The sequence below is a fragment of the Rhea pennata genome, chromosome 2 (assembly GCF_028389875.1).
Source record: "Rhea pennata isolate bPtePen1 chromosome 2, bPtePen1.pri, whole genome shotgun sequence".
Taxonomy (NCBI): Eukaryota; Metazoa; Chordata; class Aves; order Rheiformes; family Rheidae; genus Rhea; species Rhea pennata.
The window spans coordinates 92,468,615-92,487,996 of record NC_084664.1 but is presented as its reverse complement, the minus strand read 5'-3'; positions in this window follow the sequence as shown (position 1 = coordinate 92,487,996).

Below are 19,382 nucleotides of genomic sequence, written 5' to 3'. Positions count from 1 at the left end.
CATATGCATACTCTTTGGTTAGCCTTCAGCCATACAGAGAAAGCTTAAAAGGACCTCTAAAACCACCTGTCTTGCTCGCAGTCTCGGAAAAAAACTCAGTGTCTTGGAACATCTGTAACTGAGTCCCCATTTCTTCTACCTCTTGACACCCCATTTTGTAGTAATTCTTCTTCTGCCCATCCCACACTAGATCTGTTCTTTCAGCCGTGATACTTTCTTCCCATATGTGGGAGATGCATACACAGCAAGTACCACCCCCCACCAGCTCAGCTACACTACCTGACTGACGTATGCCTGCAAATGTACACATCAAGATGAGCTATGAGCACAACAAATTTACTGAGTCCCAGATCCATTTGTACACTTCCATTATCCTAAAATAGTCACCTGTAACTTCAGTATCTTCAACAGGCTGCTGCTTTTGAGGACATCCTCAAAGCTGTTTATGCTCTACCCTCCAGAAAGAGATATCCCTCTTTTTTTTTTATTCTCTTTTTATAGATGCAGTTCTCAGAGGCCTGAGGAACCAATGCAAAGCCATTAATTCAAATCCACTGAAAAGCAAGCTGATATCAAAGAGTTAGTGTCCCGTATGTCCAAAACTCCATTGTCAGTCTATCCAAGTAAGTACAGAGACAATTTCTGTGCAAGGGATGTGGCTGGGGAAGGGGGAGAAGAAGAAAGTCCAGAAACTTCAAGTTGACAGTTTTGCAGTTGACCTTTGGGAGTGCAAAAAACACTGCAAACTGGACTTTTTTTATGGCCACAGTGGGCAACTAGTTCCATATTTTGCATCCAGAGCGCATTTTATCCCTACAAGCTTCTGCAAAGTCTTCTAGAGCACAAACCACCAGCAGGACTGAGGCAGGAAGAGCTTCCTGCTCTGAGGGAATCAGCATTTACATGACATTGATGACTGCAGTTGGGAAAGGATGTGTTCCTACCTGACAAAGTCGCTTTGGGTGCTACCTGAGCTACTGGCAAAGCTTAAGCAGAATGGCACACAAACACACCCAGATGAAGAGCGAGGCTGTCATTTGAGGGTGAGTCTCAAAGCCACACTGTGTTTCACTAGTTGCCAGGAGAGCACAAAGGAGGTTAGGAAGGGAGGCCTTCCTGGATGGCAGAGGATGCTATTTGTGGCATAGGTAGCCTTGCATAGCTGAACGTGTCAAAGCAGCGTTCCTGCCTGACAGACCCTGACTGCCACACGGGAGCGAGAACAAAATGAACTTGCCACAGTGAAGATATTATAGCCATGGCAGTAGAAGACCTTGCCTGGAGGTTAATATGAGTCAATCATAAGGGGGTTTTGTGTGTGTGTGCACGTACGTGTGTGTGAGCGTGTGCATGTGTGTGCTTTCACGGCGTATTCTGTCAGGGACCGATTTTCAATGATGCAAGTCACCTCTAACTGATAACACTCTAAATAACAGGTGAGTGACTCCTGGCAAGAAGGAGATTGTCTGACCTCATTGTTTGCCTTTTTTCCCCCCTCTTTGTTCTTCACAAATAAAGGTTTTTTAATAAACTGAAAGGTCCTCCGCTCCTGCCTGATGATAAAATGAAAGGAACCAGTGAGGTATGGTACAACGTGGCAGCAAAAAAAGAGAAGCTCATCAGAAAATAACAAAGGTGCAAGTTAAAGATAAGGCAGCTGTCAGAGATTAATCCTGCTGGCCTGATTGTTTTCTTTAATACCAAGGCCTGCAATAGCAAGCGATAAGTTTGCTGAGTAATTTGGTTTTTGGTGAGGAAATAAAATTCAGGTAGGCCTCATAATTGATTTCCTTTTCTTTAGTTTTCTAAACATTAAACAAAAAAAGCCCCTCTGCTTTGACTACACTTTCCTCCTTTCAAATATGCTCCAAGGCTGTGAGCGTCCCCCAAGCTGGGTCTGCAGGAAGATAACTCAGAGGGCAAAAAGTACCCTCTCCTTCTCCAGCGTCCTCATGGGAATACATTTGCTTCTAAACGGCAACCGCAGCTCTTGAACATGGTTAATTCAGCCTGACGTTGCCTTCATCTTACTGTTCAAAAATGGGTAAAATGTGAGGTGGCAGAAAAAGCAAACTTCAAAAGAAACTCCATGTCCTCAGGTCCTGGCTCGCTGGGAGACCTGCCTACATACATCAAGGCTCCTGTCTAGTCAGTGCCCAGGTTTCTTTCCAAGGGCATGGAAGGGGGAAGAGAGGGAACAAGGAGCAAGGTCTGCGGAGTGAGGCAGGAGCTCTACAGGGCTGTGAGAAAGCCCATGGGATGTCCTTCCCAAGGTGCTGGTGAAATGCCGTTCCCTGCTCAAAACCTACCCCCCTCTTCCTCATTCACACGTGTGCACAGCCAGCCGGGTGAAGGCCACGGACACTGCAGGCAGCAACTGTGGGAGGAAAAAGGGGAGAAAAAACATTAAAGGAGGAAAACCTTTCCAAACAGGAGTGTCTGTAGCAATGAGGCAGAACTGCTCTCAAGTGAGAGGATGATCCTGAGAGAGAGCCAGCGTGTGTGTGCGCGCGCACGTGTGTGCGTGCGGTGCATGCGCACACAAGGCAGCAGCAGAGCCTTATTTATTGTGACAAAATGAACAGCCCCCAGGATGCTCATCCAGCAGCTAATTTCTCATCTTATCTATTATGTGAATGAGATGGGAAAACAGTTTCCTGTTTTTCACAGATATCGCTAACATGAAAGATACAGAATGAATTCCCTTGAAAGCCATGCAGTCAGATCCAGCCACAGACTCATTTATTTCAATGGAAGGAATTAATGCAGTCAGGGCTGCCCATTGATGGGAAACAAGTCTATAAAACTCTCTATAGAAGCAAATGTATTAATACCACCTCTAAATCTGGCAAAGAGCTTGACGGACACTTTCTCCACCTCCGTCTCAATGCACAGATATGTGCACATACCTACAGACATTTGCTCGTGCACATCTCAAACGTGAGGGCGCAAACCTTGTCATTTCCCTTATTCGAAAATAGTATTTCCAGGGTGTCAGAATGCAGCACCAGCGCCACACGGAAGGGCAATCTGCACTATGGGCTTTTCCTCCGTGCAGGAATCCGTTGCTTCTGGAGAGCTTCTAAGGGTCTTATCAGGTGCAAAAAGAGGAGGTGACAAGTGTACTGAGCCAGCAGGTCTCAGCACTCAGAGTTTAGAGGCAGGCTTTGGAAAAAGTCCCATGTGAGGGCAAACAGAGGCTGTCCCGTGCTACAGAAGCTAGGCTTTTATTAAAAAAGGCCTTACTTACATATCTTCTAAAGCATACACTCAGAGGAAAGCCCATAAAACAGTGTCTTTTTATGCCCACAGGCAGGCAGTGGCTGTGACCTTGCTGCAGCTACAGCTACTGCTATGCGAGGCTGTCATGGAGTAGAAAATGAAATATCATCTTAACACTTTTCAGGCCATTTCTACCTATTTCATGTTGTTTTTCACCTTTCTACTTTTCCCAGCAGAGGGAGTATCTGGCCTTAGACGAGATGAGGAGGAGGTAATCTCATGACAGAAAATCAGTAAAAACACTAAGCTCAGCCTAGCAATCATATTTCCACAGTGACTCCTTCCCTGCAAACAGGTACTGCAGTGGTGGCCCCCATTCCTACCACTGTCATCAACCCACAGGGGCTTTGCAGGATAACTGAACCACGGAGCTGCCATCACAGACGAAACCATGTTCACGTGGTGGCAACAGGAGCCTCACAAGTAAGCGTCAGAAGAGGAGAAGAAGAAAGAGGGACAGCCCTGCAGACCTGGTAGTGAAGTAGCCACCACAAGTACATGGCTTATCACAGGCTGTTCCCTGTGGGTGAGTTATTGCAGGGGTCCTGCTCCTACTGCAGCTCTTACTTAGATCCCTGAGCCTTATTGCGGAAAGAGCCAAGTTTTCCCAACTTCCATTATCCTCAGATAGATGGCAGCAGCTCTGAGAGCCAGGGCCCCTTAAAAATGCCTTTTAAAGGGTTTCCTTTGGCTTCCTTTTCCTTTTCAAGGCAGGATAGCATGGAGATTGAAGGTAGCATTCAAAACACAAATGGGAATAATGGTGGGAGGGGAGGATCCAACCTTCTTTAAGATGTGAGACCTCCTCAAAGTGTAGTCTCAGCCCAGTCCCCAGTTAGAGAGGGACCAGCGCTGAACATGAAGTACTGTCCTTGATAGTACCAGGTCAGAGGTGGGTAGGGTATGCCCAGCCACACTACACTTCAGGCCCAGATTCACTTTCCTCAGCTGAGCTGACTATGTGAAATGGGCCATGATCTTTGCTCCTAGTGTCCCCATCTGCTTCATTCTTCTTAATTTTTGGCTCTCACTCCTCCTGCTTTTTTATTTTGGATTCTATGGATAGCAGTATCTCACTTCCCTCCCTCAGCTGAAAGATAGCAGCTCTTACCTCGTATAGGGTAAGTGCATCATCTCGCCTGCAACATGGGGGAAGTGGGCAAGGTATTTACCCCCTGCAGGGAGATAGGAGTTGACCCACGTGCCTTTGAAGAAGTGATATAGCAAGCACTGTAGACTCCCTTTCCCGATGATTTTTCACTCCTAGTAGCCAATAAATCCAGATTGCCACCTGCATTGAGTTCTGTCTGATAATGGGAAAACAATCCACAGGAAGGGAGCGAGACCAGGAGAAGTGGGAAGGGGAGGAAGGGAAAGCTGAAGAAGGTTAAAAGAAATGAGAAGAGACAACTCTGATACCAGTAATACACTATAAAGAGATGCTTCAGTTACACTGTAGCAAGCCACAAGTATGGGAGAAATGAAAATAAATACAGCCTCGAGTCCTAATGAAGAAAATTTCAGAGTGGGCTGAGACCTTAACTGATATAAATGAGGATCATTATCACTCTGCTCTTCTGCTCAGCACAGGGCAAAGGAGACTGCTGGGGTAGGCCAGTGTGAAGTACAGCCCTTTCACCCCACTGTCGTCCCTTGATGAGGAGACTGAAGTGAGGGGTCAGCGGAAGCATTTTGGGAGCTGTGAAAGTTGCCTGGACCATCTGCAGACCTCAGATGTCCCAGGCTAATGGGGCTTGCCCCAGCCTGAGGTCTGGTCAAACAGATTTGGGATTCTGCACCCTAGCAGAAGGAGTGGTTGCTCTCAGGAGGGATGGGATGTGGGTGACTTTGTGCTGTCTCTACATCAGTTCTTCTAGGTCACTAGCCATCTGGACAGCACTAGCAGCCTGCCAGGAAGGCTTGTTCAGCTTCAGTGGTCTTCCTCACCTCTTCAGAACCAACTTGGGCAGTTATGGTCAGTCTGTGACACCCTAGAGATTCATCGCAGCCCTGGAAGCTAAGAAATCACAGGCAAGAACAGAGTCCTGCACTTGCAAAGCAAAGGCAAAGCACTTCTGACACCACCAGGGCTTGCCACACTGCTTACCCCCAGCAGCAACATGGCATGCAAGGTTTTAATGCTTCCTGCAGTTGTATAAAAATGAGGCCGTGCAACTGATGCAAGGTACCTGCACGTCTGCTCAGCAGGACAGATCTCTAGGAAGAAATCTCCTCCCTTATCCTGCTCCTAAGACACAGGCTTCTCAGGGGCCAGAAAATAGTTTAAATTATCCATCATGCTTGTGCCTGCCCAGCTTTGCTCACCTGCAAGACCACCTCCCTCTCCCATCCAGCCTTCTCCTTGTGATAGCAAGACTCTGCTCGTCTTCCACAGACTTGTGAGCTGTGTGATGTGGGACTGGCCACCACAAAGAATCAGAATGGCCTCAACATATTCAACATTGAACATACATAGCCTCCTCCTGCCCTGTCTCCTAACCCTGTCTTCTGCTTTTCCCTCCGTCAGTCCTTGCTGGGCACATCTCAGAGAGTGGGATGCAAAGGACATGATATTTTGGCCGCTCTTGGTTCACTCCATCACCACATCGGCATGTTAATATCTAAAATCATATTTAATATCTATATCATAAATCCTGCTCAGGTTGGCTGAGGCAAGCGGGTATGACATGTAAGCAGGCAGTGACTCACACAATCTCTGAGCATTTTCCCCTAATAAAAAGAGCTGGAGCCCAGATAAGACAGAGGAATAAAAGACACAGTAAGACAAATTCACCATGGCATTAAATCAAATTCTTAACAGAATGTTGTCTTTAACATTTCTCTACTGCTAGGCAAAATCCTCTCGTACAGACTTGATGGAGACCTATACCTTGTAAAAGCAGCTCTGCTGCAGGTTAGCTGGGGGGACAGAATTTCAGGGTTTATTTTTAATGAAAATTTGAAGATTTTATCCAATTTAATATTTTTCATAATGGACTCCATAAATGTCCCATAATAACAATATATGGAAATGAAACAAAATTTGTTTAGATATTTTAATCTCAGAATACTTTTTGATGTCAGATTTTGGAATTTTGCAATGAAATTTGAAAATTGTATGTCAAAACATATTTTATTTGGCTCATTTCAGTTTTTATATTGCTTGTGTTACTTATCAATTACATCAAGACAATTCTGATAACTGACATCAAGGAATATCATAAAATTATTATAATTAACAAATCCCAAATTAAATAAATCACCCAGTGGAATTAGCTCTGAAATGCTACAAGGCAAATTTCCAAAAGTGGAATTTCACAGAAAATATTTAAATAAACATACTTCTGGTTCAAACAGGGTAGAAATAGCACACCCAATGAACTGAAAATTCGGTTTCAGCCCTCAGTAGCAAAGGCTGGCATCTGAGCACAACTCCCAGTCAGACCAGCAACGTTTTCACTTGCCTCTGAAGATGCAGGCTAGCATGTGCCGGGGCTAGTAAGTCTCCTGTGTGACCTCTCCTGATTTGCTCTGCATGGTGCTAGGAGAAGGAAAGGAAGAGGTGGGGAAGGGGTGAGGGAAGACAGGTAAGAGCTCCAGCAATTCACTTGTTAAAGCCCATGTTTCGTCCTACCTCAGCATGAAGGACCGCAGTATACGCACAGTGTGGCTTCTCGCATGCCAGAAAACCAGTCCAGACGCTTATTTTCACCATCATGCCACAGTAAATGACTCATCTTTAATCTCAGCCAGACCTGGGGACAAGGGTTAAGCTAGAGTTCGCATCAGATTTTGTTTACATTCAATTTTCTCAGTAAGGGCAGACTAGAGAGAGTTGGATTTGAGTGGTGTTGTTTTTTTTTTTCCTTAATTTGTAACATTTGTACAGTTTTAACACGATTTCCTGGATTGCTTGACAGATAGGTTAGCTAGATCTAGACCGACACATTGAAATTTTATTCAAGCTATTGTGTCAAATAAACCAACCTTCACCTGAAAGAACTTTTTATTTCTCCTGCTTTGAGTAAAAGCAGTCAGCAGTGCCTCGGTGGGGGTATAGCAACCAAAGGGATTATGTTGGAGTCATCAAAACCTTCTTCTTCAAAGTATGCATTGCTTCGGGAACACAAGTTTCCTGGATGCGTGGTCTTGCCTCCTTTTCAAAAGCAATCGAGGACGCTACTTTCGCTCTCAGTGCGCACACGTCCTCAGTGCTAGAGCGAAGCATTAGCGAGCATGTTTCTCAAGCAATTTGCTGTAAGTGCTTGCACAAATCATATTTACCAGTACTTTCTGGAGCAGTCAACAGACTTTAAAGACCAGCCCTGTAAGTTCCCAGATAACTGGTAATAGACACATCTCTGTTTCTATGTCTCCAGTTTGAAAGCTCAAAGTGATTCAAAACACCAGCTTGGGAAAGGAGGGAATATGAGCTGTATCTGCTTTGCCCCACCTCGGCAAGGGCTGTGTTATCCGCCCGTCCCGCTACCCACTGGTTTTCGGCTCAGTCGCCTTGCAGGGCGCCGGCGGGAGGGCTGCGTTGGCACCTGGCACTGTGCTCAGCACGCAGGTCCATGTGCCCTGGAGAGCGGGCTCTGCTTCACAGGCTCCCCGGCTGGGCACAAACGGAGGGGGCCTTGCAGCAGCCCCCACTGTGGGCTGTGCAGGCACAGTTTTAGTGGTTTCCCAGAAAATTTAAGCCCAGTCGGTGAGGGAAGTACCTGACCCATCCCAGCTGAAGGTCAGGTTCCCAATACTAAATTTCACTGCCAAGGAATTTTTGGTGCCTCGAGTGCCTAAACCATCAAAAAGGCTGCAGAAGCAAAACAAAACAGAACAAAACAAAAGCCTATCCCAAAGATGGTCCTCACCTCACAAGTTCTCTTTGAATATGATTTTCACTTGCTTTAAAGTACAGGAAGATGACATTGTCAACCCAACGGGTATGCATGACCAGCTCCAAAAGGAAAACAAAGAATTGGAGCTGGCTGGTTAAAACCAGTAGGTCCCAGCATTGCTATTTTATTTATTAGTCTGCACAATTCTAGGGGCCCATGGTAATCTGCAAACATGTAAGAAGACCAGAGCTCTGCCTTGAGGAGCTTTTTTAGCTTAAATTAGGCAGCCCAAGCATAAACAAGTCTGTATAACAAGAACGTCTAGAATTTAAATAGCAAATATTAAAAACAAAAAAAAAAAGTGGTGCTTCAGGCCACAAGTCATCCTTTAATTGACAGCAGTTCAACAGAAACCTTCCCAGGGGTCAGCCATTTCATAACTGCCTGCTGTGGGTTTCTCCTCTATCCCCCTGAAGCATCTGGCTTCAGCAACTGTTAGAGATAGGACCAGAGCTCAGAGATGAGTTGGTATCTGAGTCACTATCATCAGCTACGACAGCAAAGAAAGAGGTCCCCCTAAAGGTGATGAGAAACATGATGGAAGACCAGAAAAGTCCACTCAACAGCAAAAGGCTGGACAAGCAAGGCATGGCAAAGGGTCAGAGTAGGAAAGTCTGAGCTAGCTGGACAAGGACGCTGGAAACCTGAATTTCATCCCAGCCTTGACCTTGGACAAGCACCTCTGTCACCATTTGCCTACTTCCACCCCCAAATGTTGTTTGCCTTCATTAGACAGATTACAAAATTCTGCAGGGTAGTAGCTGGCTCTAGCTATGTGTTTGTGCAACACTGCTCACAACAGGCTCCTAGTCTTCACTGAAGTCTGCCAGTGTTGTTGTAATGCAGAAGGAAAAAAAAAGCGTAAATACTTCAAAAACAGGAACAATTTTCAAAAACAGACAACTGCAGGAAGTTCAAATTGATGTCAGCTAAAGATCTGATATCCAGTGTTGCTCCTAATTATTATATGCAAAAAAATAGCTTAAAAAAACCCTGATCATTCAGGATATCTGGATGTGTCTTTCACTAAGGAGTGATAGATAATTTTTGCATTAAATACATTTTAGCTGGAAAAAATACACTTTTCAGTATTTTACCTCTTTTTTTTGCAAAGTTTGCAATGGTTTTCTAACAAAATTAGCGCTGGAGCTGCTACTGAGTGCTTTTGCTCCCTGAAATATGGACTTTCAGTAAGTTAAATATCTCAAGAATTATTTTGCTAGCAAATTTCATAAGAATGCTGTGGCTTATTTCACAAGAAAAAGACCATTCTGCACAACGAAAATAACTTTGAAAGTTCAAAATTTGATGAAACTATTTTCCCCATTTGAGGCCTGTTCTATTTTACATGTAGTGCTGACAAGGGCTAAATGAGAAAGAAATTCAGTTTCCATCACCTATTCAGTCTCTGGCCTCTCTAACGATTAACGAGAGTGTCTGTTTCAGTGGTGGTTTTTTGTTAAATAGAAACTCGTCCCATAGAAATGAACTTGAAACTATCAAATCATTTCACAACCAACAGATGGTAACAGCTATATAAGCAGCCCTCAGCTGGTTTTAACCAGCAAAGCGAAGGTAAAAACTGCTGTATCATGATTGAATTCTGTATACTACGTCCATCTTTTAAGACCTCCTCTTTGAAATTTCCATAGCCAATTTTCAGAAAAAATACCAGAGAAAGACTTTTTGGAGAAAAACCTTCTCTGAAGGCGGGGACTGAAATCAACTCTCCTTTTTTACACATATCTTTCCACAAGAAAAAACAAAACTTTTTTCCACAAAAAACCCACAGTATCTCAGTCTTCTATGATATTTTATCAAGACACTTGGGACTTTAGATCAGTGCATGTATGGATATACACTGTGTGGACTAATCTGGTTGGTACTTTCCTTGGCTACCAACTTTTCTCATTTAGTGAGGGAAAAAAAGGAGAGAATATCAGCTTGGGAATACAGTGGATTTTTTTTTTTTTTTTAATATCAGCCTGGGAATATGCTGCAGATTACAAACAGGCCTAGTCCCTCGTTGCGAGGAAGGGATGCTGCAGGACTAGCTCATCTCAGTGCCTCCCTTTAGCATGCTGCTGCATCAGGACCTGACAACATTGATCTGGACAGCTATTCAGGACTCAGTGTAAAAATCAGGAGGCATTCGGGAGACGAAAAAGCCAGAGTCGCATTTTTCTATCACCTAGAAAAATCTTTTTGACGTAACAAACTGTTGCTATTCAGCTGGTCGCTGCCTGCCTCTGCTTCCTAACAGTAATCCCCACCTCTTTGTGCATAAGGCACAGAAATTGCTGAGCAAAATGTCACACAAACACACCAATAAAGCCAGCTTACATCTCCTGCTGTGCGCTGCTTTGTAATTAAGTTTTTGATTAGGAAATATATTTTTAAAAACCTTTTTCAAGGTAAATTGAATTTTGTGCTTATGGGTCCCCCTTACTTAATTATCCAACACACAGAAATGAGTAAGCAGCAACAGGAAAAAGTTGAAAGATTCATTACAGTTTCTGAAATGCAGATGACTCCATTCCTCAACCCAGGACTGGAAGTCCCAGAAGGACTTCTCAGGATTGTCCTGATGGTTTATAAAGTCATTCCTTTCAAAGCAAGCAAGCCCGGAAAGCCTACGAGGCTGCGGGGAGCAACACAACGTGGGAACCCATCATTTCTACACCCCACATTGCAATTTCAGCCTAGCTAGCGCCGCTGCTCTGCACTCAGCTGCATCTTCAGAAGAAATTCGTGACCTCAGTCTGCTTACTGGTTCAAGTAACAAATACGAACTAAAACTCATGTTGGCACTCTCAAAGCAGGGTCAGAAATCACAAGGCAGAGAGAACTGGCAATTTGTGCCAGGGTGCGGGGTCTGTGCCGAAGCGAGTGGTGCGCGAGGAAGCACCCCTTGCTAGCATCCTGCTTCGTGCCTACCAAGAGGGCTCCCCGCTCAAGGGCTCTCAGCGCCGTATCTTTCATTATCACTAAATTCACAGGGAAGAAAAAAAAAGTACTAAATAGAGGCGAGCTAGCAGTGTCCTCTCAGTCTTGTCCCTCAGAGACGTCTGTCATCTCCACGAAAGTCTCTTGTGGAGACTTTACTGGGGTGTCACTCCCAAAGCACTACAGAGAAGAGGAAATATTTGCAGGTGCTTCCAATTACTGTTTGTGGAGATACAGATACCTAGGAAATGCACATAACGGATTACAAAGTACCCGTTGCCCCGTTGCCCCATGCCACTATCCAATGCTATTGGTGCTTCACTATCATGAGCAAAAAAGCTTTCATGTACACACAGCCCCCAAAAGTTTGAGTTCAACTTTCATCTAAACTACTTTGAAAAAAACAATTTCAATACACCAGCATTTTTCAGTTCCTTGTACAGCAACTCCTATACAGCTGTGGCATTCGAGCAGAGTTTGTATGCAGCACTCAGGTGCATCTTATTAGCTGGACAGTTTTTCTTCTGTGGGTTTTTTCTGCTTTATCTTACTGAAATGCTTCTACTGTATCCCATCCATGGTCTTAACCTTTAGTACATTAACAAGCAGCAAACCATGAATAGCCCATAATGATGCAGGGGAAAAAAATACAAACACTTATGCAAAAGACAGCCAAAAAAATCAAACAAAAAACAACCTGAGCTTTACAAAAAGCTACATAACCTGTCTTTGTGGTTGGAGGCATTCAGAGAAACAAACACGTTAGCCTCGGGGTAGTGAGAACTAAATCCATCTATGAGTAAGCTGCAGTATTTTACTTAACAGTACTCTTTCATTGCCTCCTGCAAAAAAATAGAGTGGCTACTGTATATAATTACTCGTTAGCAACTCTGAAGATATATATATATATATATATATATATATATATATATGCATATACCTTTTGCTATCTAACCTATTAGCAAGCTGAAGATCTGTCCATTATTGCTCTTAGGCACCGAATTGAAATCTTTTTTTTAAACATTAGAAGAAGGGAAAGAATGCTTTTTCCTGTATACCTGTCCGGAAGAAGGCAAGAAGGAGGAAGCGAGTTTCCCCGCTCTGCCCTAATTGTTTTTGCAGCTCTCGCCGCAGAGGAGTCGCCGCTTGCCCGGGCTGCGGGTCCCTTCCCAAATTCTTGAGGGAGCACTGCCACCTACCGGGCCCCGCCGCCGCGGCGCATCGCGGTGTTCATCGCGGGGCGGCGGGACACAAAACCCCCTTCTTCTGATGCTTATCGGCAATAGCAGGAAAGGGAGCCTTCTGGCCCAAAAGCTGCGCGAGTTCGTTAGGGAAATTAGGCGCCGCGGACCGGGGCTGATTTTGCACGACTTTTCCGTCCTCGGCCTTCCCAGCAAGCAGAGCTGGCGGGAGAGCTTATTGCAGCTCTCCCGGGAATGCAAACGGCCGGTGTCGCGGCCGCTCTGCTTGAGCTCCCGCGACTGCTGCAGCGCAGGGATTCAAAACGCTCGGGCGAGTACGCGTCCGGGCCCGTCCGGGGGCAGGTGGGTTTGTGTCGGGTTCTCCAGGCTTCTGCCCAATGCACGACCAAAAGAGCAGGATTTGGCAAAGCAGGGGGAAAGGCAGTGGAAGGACAGGGCTGCGGGAGGGGGTTGTATCGTTCAACTTTTCAGTACCTCAGGCCTGTTCTGTAATTGATTCTGCACACAGCCACAGGCCATAATGCAACTTTTTACATCTAAACACTTGATGGGATTTTTTTTTTTTTTAAGTTGAATTACACTAACCTTCCTTAGCGCTACCAGCAGATTCTTTGAATTTTACCCAGGGTCGCTACCTCTGTGGCCAACCCCGAGTGCAAGTTCACCAGGCAACACGCACGCTCCTACCCGGCAGAGCGACGCTGCGCTACGTCCATCTGCCCTCCAGCGGCTGCCCGAGAGGATGAACACGGACTTGGCCGTGCTCGCAGCGACCGGCCATCTCGATCGCCGGGTATCTAAGGCCTGGACTGGGATCAATAAAAGCAAGAGTTCTGGGGAGGGGAAAAAAAAAATGTTTTCCTCAGAGTGTTTGTGTGTGTGTGTGTGTGTGTGTGTGTGCGTGCGCGTGTGTAATTTACATAATAATTGTGTCTGTCGTCTGCAGACAGGAATTCATTACAGCGGAAGGTAAGGGACCAGCCAGCGACGGTACACATTGCAAATTCCTCGCCCCCTCCTTGACTGATAAAGCACAAGCTCAAACAGTGACTAGCTGGGAGCCTTTCTGTAAACCGAAGGTAACGCGAGAGCTGAGACAACTGGAAAACAAATAAGTATTTTTTTTTTTAAGCACTGTCTCTCTCCTCTTCATTTTTTATTTATTTTTAAGAGTTGCTAGCTGTTTTCTGGATATCGCCCTTCTCCCCCTCACTCCTTCCCTCTCCTTCCCCCTGTGCATGCTCCATCGGCACTTGCATTAATCGCGTCCTGGAAGTGCTAAATTGATGCAGAGCAATGCAGGCACCCAGGGGCAGAATACCCAAGAAACAAATGAATTAATCATCGCTGAGGCTCCCTGCCAGCCCCTGAAGCAGCCCGCTGCTCGGAGCGGCGGCGGCAGCACCAGCAGGCTGGCCCGTCCCCTGACCACGCATGTGGAGGCCTGCCAAAAGCGCCGGCATCCCCACGTGCCGTGGGACGACACGCGCGTGGAGGCTGCTGCGTGCACACCCGTGCAAGACAGCACGTGTGCTCGCACGGGCACTCGCTGACAAAATCCAGTGCCGAGAAATAGGCGTCACGGGGAGAGGGAACCTTGTGGGAAGAAAGAGGTCTGCAGTCATTATAAACGGACCTTCGCAGCAGCAACGACAACAAGAAAAAAAAGCTTTGGGGGAAAAACAGAAAATAATGTTTTGCAATTACAGTGCACAGCTGTGGCAGCACCAGCGTGCGTGCTGTACACAGGTGCAGCTATTACAACAACGAATAGCACGCACTAAAGGTGCCATCCGTATGGGTAGCAGTACAGGGGCTGAGAAGGTATTTTCATTTGCAGCCTGATGTTGGGAAGAAAAAAAAAATGAAGAAGAAATAAGGTATGTCGCAGCCCACCCAGCTCCGCCTGACCGTGGGCTCTCGAGCACTGGGTGAGCAGCTGGGCACCGCCGGAGGAGCTGCTTACACCGTCTGACCGGGGAAAGCCTAATGATTCACTAGGTAATAGCCAGGTCAGGACTACTAGGCTGTAGCTGGCAGGAAAACAGCAGCTCTTCCTGTCTGCTTGTTTTGAGCAGATAGTTTCCCCAAGTTTCTTCCCTTTGTTGCACTGAAAACTCCTGAACTTAAGCAGGGTTTGAGGGGGGAAGGTCTCCGCCAGTCTCTCCCACCCACCATGGACACTCTGTCAATGTTGCTGTGTGGACTTCAAGGGAGGGTCCCTCTCTGGTACCAGCGAGGGGCAGCTGGGCACAGGGGGAAGGCTGTGGCATCTGTTCGTCAACATTTTGCATTTTCCCCCTCCCCACATGGGCCCCGCTCTGCTTGGGGCGGTGTAGGACCAGCTGGCCCCTCCCAGCCTTGCTTGTGGTTCTCTGACCTACCTCCAGCGCAAAGGGCACCAAAGCCACCCGGCTCTGCCGTGGCTTGTGCCAGCTCGCAGACATTCACCACCAATGTAGGGCCGGAAGCATGGACCCAATGTTTGTCAGCAACTGAGTTTGGCCCCTCAAATCCTGTCGCCGTGGGCGGGGGGGGGGGCTTCTCTTCACAAGGGGGACAGCATCCCTTGGAGGCAGGGGCTTTGCAACCTGTTGCTGCCAAAACCAAAATCTTTCCAGGCTGTTTTAACACACACGTCCTTTCTTCTGTCAGAAAGAGGAGTTGCCGAAAGCATTGAGCACAGAGTTAGAAGTGTCAACAGGAAAAGGCAAGCTGGCACCTCGCCCCATCGTTTATTGATTTGCGGCCTGCAAAGCATTTGTTGCACCTGCGGCAGCGATGCCTGAATAGCAAGCATACTCCTTCGGACTCAGGTTTGCCTTTTCTTCCCAGAAGTTTTCGCGCTCACAAGTTCAAGTTCATCCTCATCCCACTTCATCTCTGCCAGTGCTGCCCACCCTGGAGATGATGGAGGCGGCGCAGGGTTCTCGGGGGATAACGCCACGCTCACGTTTATCCAGCCTCGTGGCCACGGCCTGAGCCAAAGAAAGCGGTTAACCAGGCAGCGCAAAGGTGCGCTCCAGCTTTCTGAACGGGTCCCTGTTCACCAAGGTAGGCAGAACCAACGGCTTTTTATAGGCCCTAAAATTGAGGGAGGCATTAAAATTAATTTGAGACTTCCTAGGAAGCTGGCAGAATGAAAACAGAAGTGGACTGGTGCGCTGGCTGGCATACCCGCGCCCTGGGAAAGAGTGCAGGCAGCAAGCTCCAGAAAAGCTGAAGCCTGCCGGAGAGAAGGACAAAACAGAGCATCCCAATCCAAGGAAGCTCGCGGGCAAAGCAGCAATGCGGAGGAAACTGCAGTGATTAACACCGGGCCTGAAGCATGCAGGGGACTGCGGAAGATTGAAAAAAGACCCAGGGTTTGATTTCCCACTGCTCTTCATCATCAGCAGTCACTTGATGTCAGCATAGAGAGGGCATACAAACCTTAATAGCACAGAACAAGTGCATCCAACCTTGCCTTTCTCTCTGTTTTTCCTTGTGCAAAGATCCCAGCGAAAAGGTGAATCAAGACGATTTGTCCCCAGCCGCTGGGGCTGAGAGCCTGAGGCAGGACATAGCCCATAAAGAGAACGGGGGCAAGGGGGAGCTCCAGGAAGAGCCACCGCGTTTACCTTGGGCTAGGATGAAAGAGGCCTTAAAATAAGAATAAGCTGGGGACAAAATCCAGGGACCTGCACAGTAAAAGTGCAATTATATTAAAAAAAAAAAAAAAAAAAAGCATTTCTCCTCTTAATTTGATTGGATTTACAAGTTTTACCGTGATCAATCAATCATCTCTTCTGATGTCAAACATACACCTGATTAGAGCCTTAGATAATAAATTTTAAGCCTGTAGTTCAGATTCAGCCACATATCCATCATCCTATATCCATCATACTACCTGCATATAAATAAGTAAATATATATATAAAAAAAAGCAAAAATTGCCACCTAACCCAAACAGCAGCTTTTTGTAGTTGTGCCAAAGTTTAGCAGACCAGCAGTGAACTGGCTGAGCATTCGGGATTTGTCCTGTGAGGTGCCACCACATTTCAGGCACTGTGTCTTCTCCAGAGGGAGGAGAAGTTCTTGCTTTATGATCCCTAAAAAGCTGTCATTTGATTAAGAGGCTTTTCGCACTGAGATTTACAGTGAAGGGGAATATCTTTCTCTCAGGTATGACTTCAGATCTTCAGCTCAGATGAATACCAACCGAAATTCATTATCGGTAAATCAAGTTACTTTAAAAAAGATCTGGATGAATTTGGGGTTAAAACAATGGCAGAAGGGGCCAGTAAGGAATAGAGGTGTATTTCTGTGATGCATTTGCTGTATCAAGTCCAGAGCAGCTGAGGTTTACAGGTTAGACCTTGCTGTACCATGCAATTGCAGCCTGCAGTTTTGCTGGACACAATAAATAAAACAGAAGTGGCCAAAACAGGGGCGACAAAACCTGGGAAAAAGGGAGCAATGGATCCTGCGCCTGCCCACTGAGCAGGGTGCTCACACGTCCCGCACTGTCCTTTCAAAGGCCAAAGCATGAGGCTCCCTTATGGAGCAGAGCCCGCGGCACCTCCCGCACCTCCGTAATTGCTGGCCTTATTCCACCCAGCCCAGTCACCACCTCGTAACCACCCATCTTGTCCCCGTGCAACGTCCGTGATGTGAAAGTATTCCTCTTCTCTGGTTTGCAGCCCACAACGTTACTGTGCAGCGACGTTTCTCCTGTGCGTGGCTCGCACTTCCATGACAAGGAAGTATTTTCTCTCTCTCTGAAGTCCGGCTTTACAAGGCCTCCTGAAGACACGAGGATGCGCAGTAGTATATCTTACTCTGTATTGACGTTGTGTTACTACACATTGTTTGGTCTCAGCTTCCAACAGAGGATAAAAACGGGCAGTGTTGAAGGAACAGGATAACATCCACCCAGAGCAAAAAGCAAACCGACAAAACCAGAAAAAGTTTTATACGTACGTCTCCTAGATTATTGTTTTTAAAGCCAAAGAGGAATATTTTATATCTGAATATCCAGAATATTCTTCCAGCTCAGACATACTTCTCTCCTGGCTTACACACTCTTGCAGCAGAGGTTGTGAACCCCTTGGAGTCACTAGAGGATTTTGTCCTCAAGTCATTCCCGTCAGGGAATACTCAATTTGGAAACTTTGCTCCCCCGGCAAAGGTCACATGTGAAATCTGCGGTTAGGATCCCTCCTCCCTGAGTTTCAAGTCGGTGCCCTACCCACTAAAGAGACAGAGATATTTAACAATTAAATACTCCCCCAGGCTACGGCTGTACCACGGCGTCTAGGGGCGCTCCCCAGCCCCACCGTCAGGACACGTGCGCCAGCTGTCCTCCCGCTCCCCCGCGATGTGGGGTCCCCCCCTCTGTCCCCACGCTCCCCTTCCCAGGAGGACAAAACCTGGGTGCAGGAAGCGGCTCAGCATTGCTGCAGGGCTGCACAGAGGCCCCAGGCTCATCTCACAGCACCCAGATGCCTTTGTAAATCTGTCGGCCACTTCAGGCTAACCTTAGCACCCAAGAGCTAGGAGCAGCTGAAAGGCAGGACTAGGCAGGGGCATTTCTTTGCTGTGCAGCTAAGATGACATGGTTCTGCTCAGCCACAGTAGGAAGCAACTTGTTTTTCCATTTCCAGGCTTTTGATATTAAGAATTGGCTATCCACTTTCCAGAAAACAGGGAATTAGTATTTCCAGACTATGAGTTTAACAGAGAAGAAATGAATCTTCATGAGCTCAAGACATATTCCCTCTTCTTCTCTTAGCCCCTCACCCCCCTGCCTCATATCTCTTCTATGCAGTTTTTCAAATAGTTTAATAATATTCACAGGGACATTAGATTAATTGGATTTTAATTCCAAATGACTGTGAAAGCAGAGAAGTGAGTCACCAGTCCATGCTAATGAGAAGATCTATTAAGGACCCTTCTCTGATAGACACATAGAGTAGGGTTATAAATATTTCATATTCAATTAATTGAATTTTGCCCCCTGTTATATGATGCTGCCCTGGAATGTTAATCAACTGGGACCAAAGAGAGAGAGAGGGAGAGAGGAAGAAAGAGAAAAAAAATAAAAGAGAAGCTTTAAACAACATCAGAGCCATTCCCATTCCAAAATCCTCCCAGTTCACACAGCGCCTGTACATCACAGTGCAGGCTTTTATACAGACTGCATCTGGTTCCATACAGTGGATAAATTAATGTTAATTAATCAGACAGTCATTTTATGAAGAACCATGTGCAAAAGGTTATTTGAGCCCTGCTGCAAATAGATTTATAGGTATAATTGCCATGTTGAATGACCCTCTGTAGATAGGCTCATTAAACTGGCCATCAGTCAAGGAGTCTAATTGAAGCAGGCCAACGGCACGCCACTGGGACCACGCGGCTGCCTCCAAACAAAACCACTCCGCAGAAGCCAGCTCTCTGAAAGCCTCAGATAATGCCTCTTCCTATCCTTCAGGCAGTTTCCACCATTGCTTGCTCTGCCAGCCTAAACTCTGCAGGAAGGAGAAAGAAAAGAGGAGAGTCCCCTTGCCCATCATTTCTTTACATAGTGGACAAAACACGTCAGGGGACTGGGCACAGCGTGGAAACGGCGTTACTGACGGTCATGATTTCCAAAAGGGTTTCTGGCCTTCACAGCTGGGAACAGCCTGAAAATACAAACTTCAAAGGCAAAGATGAGAAGGCAAGTGTAAAGAAACTAAAGATTCTTTATGATGTTTCATATTTAAGAAAAAGCTCTGGGTTTTCTTAAAGTCAAGGGTGGGGGGAAGTGTGAGAGAGTCCAGCTTGTGATCTGAAATACATGTGACTGACAATCAGCCATGCATATGCCAAAGAGCGGGGCAGCAAATGAAGTTGCAGTTCCCTTCCTTAATACTGGCAGGATTGTGTATGTCCTAGGGTTATGCTCTGGCAAAGGGTACTGTGGTGGCATCCAGCCCTACAAGCATTGGGTCCAGTGGGAGCCCCTCCAAGAAAAGTGCACAAAACTTTCCAGATCGATGGCATGAGATGTGGGGAGCCGAAGTACGAGGCC